Below are 10,153 nucleotides of genomic sequence, written 5' to 3'. Positions count from 1 at the left end.
CTCATCCTGTTTGCGTAGGGCCCAGGTCTCTGAGGCGTATTTTAGTGCAAGAAGAGCAGTGGAGTCAAAAAGATGTACCTGGAGCCGGAGGTTCTTCTTCCTCTTAACCACTTCTTCCACACTCTTGAGGGCGTTCCACACTGCTCTCTTCCTCCTGCGCAGTCCAGGTGCCAGGTCATTTGTCAGCTGTCGCCACACTCCAGGCCACTTTTCCCGATGCTCAGGCCAAGCCTCAGGCATGAGTGAAGTCCCACAGAACCAGGTAATTATTTTTAAGACATCTAATTAATAAAAGAGAGTACAGTGCAAACACAATCACAGTTTTATAAATTGCCTCCTCTGTGTCACCAGAAAAACTTCATTTTTCCTCCAGTTCTTGCATAGTGGACAGCGCTGAGTGGACACAACTGTTGGTCACAAAGGCTACTTCAGAGAGTCAGTATTTGGGCATTTGTGTTTCCCCTTCTTCTTGGATCTTCTTTCAAGAACAATCATCTCTTATACTATTTATCAGTTTTAGATTTATGAAGTTAAATCTAAAAGACACATGACTACTTAATGAGCTATTTTTACTCCAAGGTCCCTGAAAGACTCATCTTCAACAGGTACAAAAAAAAGTTCCTCATCTTATGCCCATACTCCCTGTGTTTCTCAGAGTCTCACCGAGTATGTGACACACTTCTCAAACTGCAACTTGCAATTTGAATCTCTCCTCCACAATTTCTGTCTTAACAAGGCCACAAGTTAACAAACCATCTTGATTTCCAATTTTAATTAGGCTCTCAACTTCACTTCTGTTGCCCAATTCCCTTTCCAGAAGCAAAAGCCCTGGGCAAGATGGTTGGAGAATCGGCCTCTGACCTCTGACCTCCTTTTGTGTCTCTTATTGCATAAAATTGACTCTGAAAACCCAACCCGTTTACCTGGGCTGTTTTTCTGTTTTAATTTCCCCTGAAGGGAATGGTCTGGAAAGAGGAAGAGTGTGAGATGTGAGGAGGTGCGGAAGGTCTGCCACTCAAAGGGAACCCAAGAGCAGAAGCAAACCAAAGGAAGCCGGCTCAGACAGATAGCACAGCAGGGAGAGCACCTGCCTTGCACGTGGCTGGCCAGAGCTTGATGCCAAGAATCCCACATACCTCTGATATAGGCAGGATAGGGAAGGCCCCCTCTCAAGGCAATGGCAAAAGCTGACCTTGCAGAAAAAAGGAAAAACAGGAACTAAGGCCTGATAAGCCCCTCACCTATCTACAGCAACAGACCCTGAGAAGCTCCTGCAGGAACAAAAGGCCAGGAAAGGAATTTCAGAGAATTTCATCACCACTCCCAACCCCTCTGGTAACCAATCTTAGCAAGGGACTATGAGCTGGGTAGAAGCCCCATATGGGGCCAGGTTGGAGAAACCCTTCGTAGGCCAGCTTGAATAGAGGAAGGGCGAAGATACGTTGCCAGAGCCATGTGCTGCCCTCACCCACGAGGCTGAGCACATGTGGTGCCTGAGCATATGTGTCACCCGCATCTCCCCTCTTGGGATGTGTGCTTTCATGTCTAATGCTGGGGGGGGGGGGGGGCGGGGAGGCTCTCTCCACCCTTGGAGAAGCCCAGGTACTCTCTTAAATACGTTACTCTCCTCTCTCTCTCTCACTTTTTCTCTCTCCTTTCCCTTCAAAATAAATACTGTAATTTCCAAATAAAAACTGTAATTCCACTGCTCATCTACTCCTGAAATTCCTTTCTGCGAGGCGAGACACGAACCCAGTCACCCTGGGTCCTGGGTAGCAGAGGTGGATCAGGACGGATCTCCTCCCCGCCTCACATGAGCGACCTGTGGGCCCCCTGACATCACCACCACCCCCAAACCTGCTGGGAGTAACTCCTGAGTGCAGAGCCATGAGTAAGGCCCCAGGACCACCAGATTTGCCCCCTGGGCCCCACCCGAAGTACATCTGAAGGGCTGCTGCCTCCCCTCATTCAGCAGCCACTGGAGAGGCCTATTTCAGACACACAAGTTGCTTTTCCCAGGGTGTGTGTTTCACAGAGCAGGACTTCCCGGAGTCTCACCTCCCCTGCCAGTGGACTCTGGGTCCAAGTGACACACAGGATGGACAATAGCTGGGGTTCAAAGATCAAACCCTTGACCTCCTGAAGTCCCGCCAACCAGGAAGCTGCTTCCCTGGGCGTCTCCCCGTGCCCGAAATGTCGGGCTTTGTTGGAAATAACCCGTTTCCCAAGGGCCCAGAGTCACAGGGGGATGCCCAGGGACCAGAAGTCAACGCCAAGTCAAAGGCAAGGACTCTGCCTTTGGGGCGGCTCACAGGTCTGAGGCCAAGGCAGCGCGAGAGGGAGAGCTGCCCTGAAGAGCCCTCGTCACCCACCCCGGTCACCTGGCCATGCGGCAGGGCAGCAAGGTGGGAGCAGAACACACTCAAGGCAGAGGAAAAGAGAGACCAGTGCCCCATCCGTCAGAGAGACCCGTACCGAAGTTCTCACAGCCGCATGGCAGCACGCTAAAGTCTAACGGAACACACACAGGAAGAGGATGTTCTTATTAGTCTGTCCGTGAGGCTCTCCATGGGAGACCTTTGCCGTGCCAAACGTGGAGTCGTAAGTAAGAGAGAGCACTGCTAAGAGTTAACTGCAGGGCTGGTGTTCTAGATCAAATTGCGCACCCACCCACCTACCCCCCAACAAATTCATGTGTGGAAGCTCCAACTTCCAGGACCTCCAGAGGAGAACTTCTTTTCTGGTTTTGTTTTGTTGGTTTGCTTATTTTATGGGCCACATCTCTTTCTTTCTTTCTTCCTTTTTTTTTCTTCCTTGGGGGGTCACACCCTGGCAATGCTCAGGGGTCCCTCCTGACTCTGCACTCAGGAATTACTCCTGGCAGTACTTGGGGGACCATATGGCATGCCAGGGATCGAACCTGCGTTGGCCACTGGCAAAGCAAACACCTTCCCCACTGTACTGTAGCTCCAGCCCCTAGGGGTCACATCTGCCTATGCTCAGGGCTCACTCCTGGCTCTGCACTCAGGAGTCACTCCTGGGAGTGCCCAGGGGACCATATGTGATGCCAGGGTTGGCCACGTAGAACACAGGCACCCTACCCACTGTATTGTCTCCCCAGCGACCAGAAGTGACCTTCTTGATATGGAATCACATCAAGTGGTCACATTAAGACAAAGCTATGAGGATGCGCCCCAAGAGGATCACGTCCTTCTCGAGGGGCATGTGAACTTGCCTACAGGGTGATGAAAGGAAGATCCAAGGAGACTTTGGGGTGATGCTTTTATAAGCTGAGGAATTTCAAAAATGGCTACCAAGGCATCAATGCCAGCAGAAATGCCTGAAATAGATGGTCCTTAATGGTCTCAGGGGAGCCAACTAGATGGTCTCATGACTGAGTACCGAGTAACAAGTAGAGTTCCTTGCGATGGTAGCAGTAGCAAACTAATACAAGTGAACATTGACAATAAATCAATGTACAAATCAATGCACAGTGAGTTTCCAAGGGGAGGAAGACTTTAACTAGTAGCAGCATAAGAGAAGTCTAACACAGCGGTGGAGACATTGTCTGAACACGGGGTCATCAGAAGGAATCCTCTGAGGAAGCACAGCTGAGGAATCATGCCTGAAGAGAGGACTTAATGAACTTATCATCAAGCAGACAGTATTCTGGGCAAAGGGACACAGAGGATTTTCTGGGCAAAGTGACAGAGGGAGGAATGGGCTTGTTCTCCCAAGTGGCTGGGGCAAGGGCGTAAGAGAGGAGGGTAAACTCAGCAATGAGGGGCTACAGCAATAGAGGGTAGGGAGCTTGCCTTGCATGAAGCTGACCTAGGTTCAATCCCTGGCATCCCCTATGGTCCCTGAGCACTGCCAGGGGTAATTACTGAGTATAGAGTCAGGAGTAATCCCTGTGCATCACTGCTTGTGGCCCCAAAAGAAAACAAACAAAAAATACTCAGTAATGGTGCAGGATGATTATAAACACACAGTGTGATTTTCTATCAAGTATTGTGGTAATATGATGGGGACTTTGAGCAGAGATTGGCCTCATTTAAACATTAATTGGGACTGGAGCGATAGCACAGCGGGTAGGGCATTTGCCTTGCATGCAGCCCACCTGGGTTTAACTCCCAGCATCCCATATGGTCCCCTGAGCAGCATCAGGGGTAATCCCTGAGTGCAGAGCAGAGCCAGGAGTGACCCCTGTGCATCGCTGGTATGACTCCTACCCCCCCACCCACACACACACACAAAAAGACATTAGTCGTAGTGGTTTTATTTATAAAGATTAAATCCCGGAAAACAGAGTACGGCGAGAAAGGGCAGAAGTAGGAGGCTCAGAAGGTTCACGAGAGCACTCACTCAGGACGTATGTCAATGGACAAAGGAAAGACACGAGGCTCTGGTGAGGCAACGGGGAAGAGGATTAAGCTGGTAGAAATGGGAGAGGGCCTGGCTGAGGAACTGTCACAAGTTGTGAGCAAAGTGAATTGAGCCTCTCAGAAAACCTGTCACAGTGAGCAGCAGAGCAGCCGCCGGCTCTCAGCCCTACAGCAAGACCAGGGCTCCTGAGGTAATTCTTCAGATGCTCTGGGAGTCTCAGGCAGTTCTTCACAGCCAAGGCATGAGGCATTTGTGAGAAATGGGCCAATGTGTCAGGTGGGGAAGAGCCATTGCAAAGGGTTTAGGGAAGAGCAGGGGACATCCACAACCTGAGAACACCCCCACCCCAGGTCATCTGGATACACGGCTTAATTACTCTAAAACTCAGTTTGGGGCTCGGTGGGTTTGATTTGGTTTGGTTTCGTCTGGTTTGGTTTGGCTGTGAGGTCACACCTGGCAGTGCTCAGGGGCTGCTCTGGGCTCTGTGGTCAGGGAAACAAAGACTCCTCTTCTCCCTGTGTGCAGCAGAGTGGTGAAACGTACCTCAGAATGTCCTGGACCATTACTCCACTCCACAGTGCCGTGATCTCACTGGGCATAGCTGGATGGTTGATAATTAAGGTCTCGGTGACCCTGTCTAAGCAGCCAAGACTCACTTAATCTGCGCAAGTGTGTAGAATGAGGATGAGAGCAGTAAGGGCTTGAAAGCTGCCTCTGCAACTAGACATCAGTGTCTCGGTCCTTTATTTCAGGGGCCAGAGAAATACAGAGGACAGAGCACTTGCCTTGCATGCAATGGGCCTGGGTTCAATCGCTGGCACCATAGATGGTCCCCCATGCTCCACTAGGAAGGATCCCTGAGCACAGAGCCAGGAGTAAGGCTAGAGCACTGTCAGGTGTGTCCCCAAAACAAAACAATTTTTTTTAAAGATGTGATATTTCAATGAGAAAATCAAGCAAACAGTAAGACCCCTATAGATTGCTTGTGCTCTGTTTCTTCGGAAGTCTAATGCTATCTTTCCCATGGAGCACCATTTTGAGAGCCCTTCATTCATTCAAGAAGTACATGAGTTTGCTTGAGCTGCTGTGAAAAGAATAGCACAGGTTCTGGGATCACTGAAAACCCTAAATATTTGGGGAGGCTGGATGAACAAGATGAATGTCTCATTAGCTTAGGGTCCTTCGGAGGCCCTGCCCCTTCCTTAGCAGACGGCCTCTGTCCTCGTTCTGTGACCTCCTGTGGCTTTAGCCCTAATGGAGCATCCCTGGTTCCTTGTGCCATGTCCAGAAACCCTCTTCTTATAAGGATATCCCTCAATTTGCTGTGGTACCCATGGTCAGAAGCTTCTCCTAAAGAAATCGACACTATAAATCCTTGTCTTCAAGTATAGTTGAGTTTGGAATATGGGGTCAGAACTTCCCCACATATGTTGGAAGGGATGGTGAGAAATACGATTCAGCCGAGAAAAAAGTCAATCCCATGTAATCATTGGGAATGCTTATCTTTAGACTGGTTGGGAAATTACAGCAGGGATGTCAGATCTTGTCCTGAGTTGTCCTGTGAAACAGGAACAGTGTCCCAAACATCGGCTTCTGACACAGCAAGTCAGATGAAATTAAATTAAATTCCATTTGATTTTTAATTGAATCACTGTGAGATACACAGTTACAAAGTTGTTCATGATTGAGTTTCATCCATACAATGCTCCCACATCCATCCCTTCACCAGTGCACATTTCCCACCACCAGTGTCCCAGTCCCCCTGCCCCCACCTCCCTGCAATCTGCCCCCAGCAGCCTGCCTCTACGGCAGACACTTTTCTCTTTCTCGCTCTTACTTCCTACAGGGAGCTATTCTTCTGCCCCCTGTCTGAACACAGCTGTGTCCCTGCCTCTGGTGTGTTCTCATTCAGGAGCAAAGGACCAACTTTCAGCTAAAATTTTCCATTTTATTTCCAGAGCAAATGACTAAGGGGCAACATGCACAGGCACGCAAATGACCCTGATTTGAAGTTCCGTCAAGTGAACATTTACTTGACGGAAGCAACTCACATGGCTTTGACGCCCAAGCTAAACTGGGGAGCCCTCCACCCCACCCCAGGGGTGCACCGCCAGCCTGTTTCAACAGATGTGGTGGCAAAAATCACACAAGCCTGGGAAGTGGTTTGGTGAGAGCAATGATACAATCTACACGGAGGCAGTTCATGGATTCACTGAGAACAACAATGGATCCAGGACCCAAGAGGAACTTAGGAAGCCAAAGTTTGGATTTTTATTAATCAAGTTTTCAAGAGACTACAAGAGATACTGGCAAAAATCATGAGTCCACTCCTAAAGCTTTCTACTTTTAGTTTATAGGTTCCCTTGGAGCCGAAAAGGACAGAGAGTTGTTTTTTGCTCTCTCGGGAAGATTGGCTTGAAGGTTATAACTGATTAACCAAAAAAAAAAAAAAAACAGAGAGAGTTTTATTTAAGGTTCACAGAGATTAATCTGTATTTTAGACATTTTGAAAATGTTTAACTGGGCTGGAGCAATAGTACAGCAGGTAGGGCGTTTGCCCTGCATGTGGCCGACCCAGGTTCGATTCCCAGAATCCCATAGGGTCCCCTGAGCACTGCCAGGAGTAATTCCTCAGTGTAAAGCCAGGAGTAACCCCTAAGTATCACCAGGTGTGACCCAAAAAGAAAAAAAAAGAAAATGTTTAACTGATAACAAAATCCCTAAGCCATTCTTGTATTGTTCACAGAAAACCTTATTACTTGACAAAGGCAAAGTCTCCATCTTCTCCCTCCTTCTAGCTCACCCAGCCCTGCTTCCCAGGAGATAGACGTTTTCTCACGTCCCCCAGTCTCTTGCGTTCTCTGCTCTATGTTTTGAACCAAAGTCTGTTTTCCTGATGACCACTAGTGACCTGTCTATTGCCGTGCTGGGGCGGGTTGGTCCCCTGCTCTCTCACAAACAGCTTCTCTACATGTCTCTTTGCAGCCGGCTTCCTCCCCTCTACTTCTGCTTGGGCAGGGGCCTCCCTTCCACCAAGCTCCTCTCTGCAGCCCCACTGTGGGACCGTGTCAGTGCACAGCTACCCCTTCTGCTCCAGATGGGCACGTGGGTAGTTCCCGGCGTGGAACCATAAAGAGATGTCTATGCACCGTCTAGCTCAGGCCTTTCAGAGAGCTCGAGATGGGGCGGTGAGATGGTACAGCAGGTGAGGTACATGGCTGACCTGGTCCAACCCCCGCTTTCCCTGTGGTCCCTTGAGCCCCACCAGAGACTGATTCCTGAGCACAGAGCAGAGCCAGGAGCAAGCCCCGAGCTTACCACTGGGTGTGGCTCAGAAAGAAAAAAGAGTGCTCAAAATATGAACTGGGTGAGATCCAAAGTTAGGTCACAGGCCACATGGAGAGCTAGCTTTCATGGTTTTCAAAATGATTGACCACCACCAAGACTTTTAACGGGGCCTCACATCCAGCACTGGGACCCTCGATGTGTGCAGCATTGCACTGCCACTGGCCTTGATGGCCACTGAGATGAGTGGACAGTTGGTCCTACATGCTCTATTCTCCCCGGAGTCTGCTGGCTTCACAGGGTCAGTGGTGACAGCAAACCAGAGCGAACTGTGGGACATGTGTGAGAGTTCAGTGCCCACAAAGGAACAGAATGACAAAGCCAGGAGATCACTTTGGTCTGAGAAAACTCTCCAACAGAACTGTTCCCCATCTCATGCAACAGCCTCTCTGGGCAGTCATCCCTGGCCAATCGCAGGAGGAAACAAAAAAGCTCTTCTTTCAAAACGTGAACGGACTTCAGGTCAAACCCCTTGGAAAGCTCATCAACTCTCGCTTTGCCCAAGTGACACCCAGGGACAACGGGAAGCCGGGGCAGTCGGGCAGAGCCCCCCAGCCACCCACCGTGTTCCCTCCACCAGGAAGACCAGTGTTAGGACCCACTTAGTCAGAGAACTCCCATGACAGTCTTTGTGGCCTTCTCAGTGACTTAGGCCTCTGCCAGGAACAAGGAAAGCAGAAAGACCAGATGCTTTTGTCAAAGATGACATCCCCAGAATGAGACGAGGGCTCCAGAATGTAACTGTCAAGGCGTGGGCTGGATGGTGCAGACCAAAACGACAACGAAAGTATGTGTACTCTATAGGTAATAGAAATCTGCTGAGTGATACTTAGATGCCAAAGTTAAAGTATAAGAACTTGCTGAACCTAGGGCTCGGGTCCTTGTTGAAGCCCTCTGCGTCGGGCGGACAAGCGGACCCCAGCTAGCCAGAACAATAAACCTCACTTTGTGATTCGCATTATCAGCTCTGTCCTCTGTCCTTGAGGGGTGGTCGACTTCATACTCTAACACTAGGAGCAGAAATCTGGGGTCCTTCTCTCAAAGCTTGCGCATACCTGTGCCCCGCCTCAAGAGGCTGAGAACATGGCAGTGGAAATGTGCCCGCTCAGGTGTGGCTCCGTCCCCAAGTCTGGGTTGATTGAACGAGGACGATTTTTACATATTTCAATATTCCCCACTTCTCCTAATCGGATGCCTGAATTTGAATGCAGCTGAAGCTAAAGGTACTAATTAATTGAGAATCACTCCGATCCTCGAATCGAAAGCCTCTGGAGCCCAATGTGCAAATTTATGTAAAAACAATGTGAAAATTAGAAATGCACTGCCACATTTTTTTTTTCAAACCCGAACTGTAGCACTCTGTCTAGTCAAACAGACTGCTCATTTGCAAGTTGTCTATATGCAAAGCACTCTGCCCCTGGGAGCCCCCAGCCTCCTTAGCAAGTCTCAGAAACTGCAGATGCGCTCCCCTCGGTACCTGTTCTCCGCTCTCCTCCCCCTGCTCCGGGCGTGTGGACTCGAGGCCAAGTACAGATGTCACCGGAGCCCCAGCAGCAGCCTGGCCCACACCTGGACGGGGTGGGGAAAGTCTGGGGAGCCATCAAAGGGAAAAGAACCACACACGTCCATCGGGGCCCCTGCCTGGCCCCCTTCCCAAGGGCTCCAGAGAGACTTCCAGTTTCCGGTCTGATTCTTCCTGCTTCAGCAAAGAGGCTGTGTGTGCAGACTTTGGCCCCTCGGGTACCAGCGGGATAGCCGCTTTGCAAACTGGCCAGCACCACCTCTGGGTCAGGCCTTGCTGTTGCACCACTGGCCTCTCGCAGGTCCCGGAGACCCGGCGGCCAGATCGGTGCCCAGATGCAGCAGCAGGGGGAGCATGTTGCCCGCTGCCCGCCCAGGGCAGTCCCAGGAGGTTCCAGCAGGCCAGGGCCAAGTGTACCCCGTTGGCTCTGGGGGCTGGGCTGGCGGCTGGGTGAAGGCAGAGCGAAGCTGGCAGCCAGCCAGCGGCAGCTCCAGGCTCCCACCCTCGGGGGTAAAGGCTGTCGGGGGCTGCAGAACCGAGAGTGTCAATCACTTGTCAGCCGACAAGGACTGGGCTGTCCCCGAGCTCCAGTCACCCAGAGCCACTGTGGAAAATGAAACCTGTTTTCTGGTAAGAAACAGGGCCCCAGAGCCGGGCACTCTGTAGAATCGGGAGGAAAATGTCTTTCCGAGCTCTGCCTGGGCACATCAAATCTTTTTTTTTTTTTTAATGATCTTTCATTGAAAACTTTTCTGCTCATTTTTATTCCAGTACTTTCCTAAACAATATTCTAGTCCCTGTTTGGGCTAGGAAGCATGTTAGCAAACATGGGAATAAGACCATGACATCTGAAAAATATCACTCACTTGCTCTGGATTTGATCTCCAGCTCCAAAATAAA

The sequence above is a fragment of the Sorex araneus genome, chromosome 1 (genome assembly GCF_027595985.1).
Source record: "Sorex araneus isolate mSorAra2 chromosome 1, mSorAra2.pri, whole genome shotgun sequence".
Taxonomy (NCBI): Eukaryota; Metazoa; Chordata; class Mammalia; order Eulipotyphla; family Soricidae; genus Sorex; species Sorex araneus.
Note: the sequence above shows the minus strand (reverse complement) of the source record.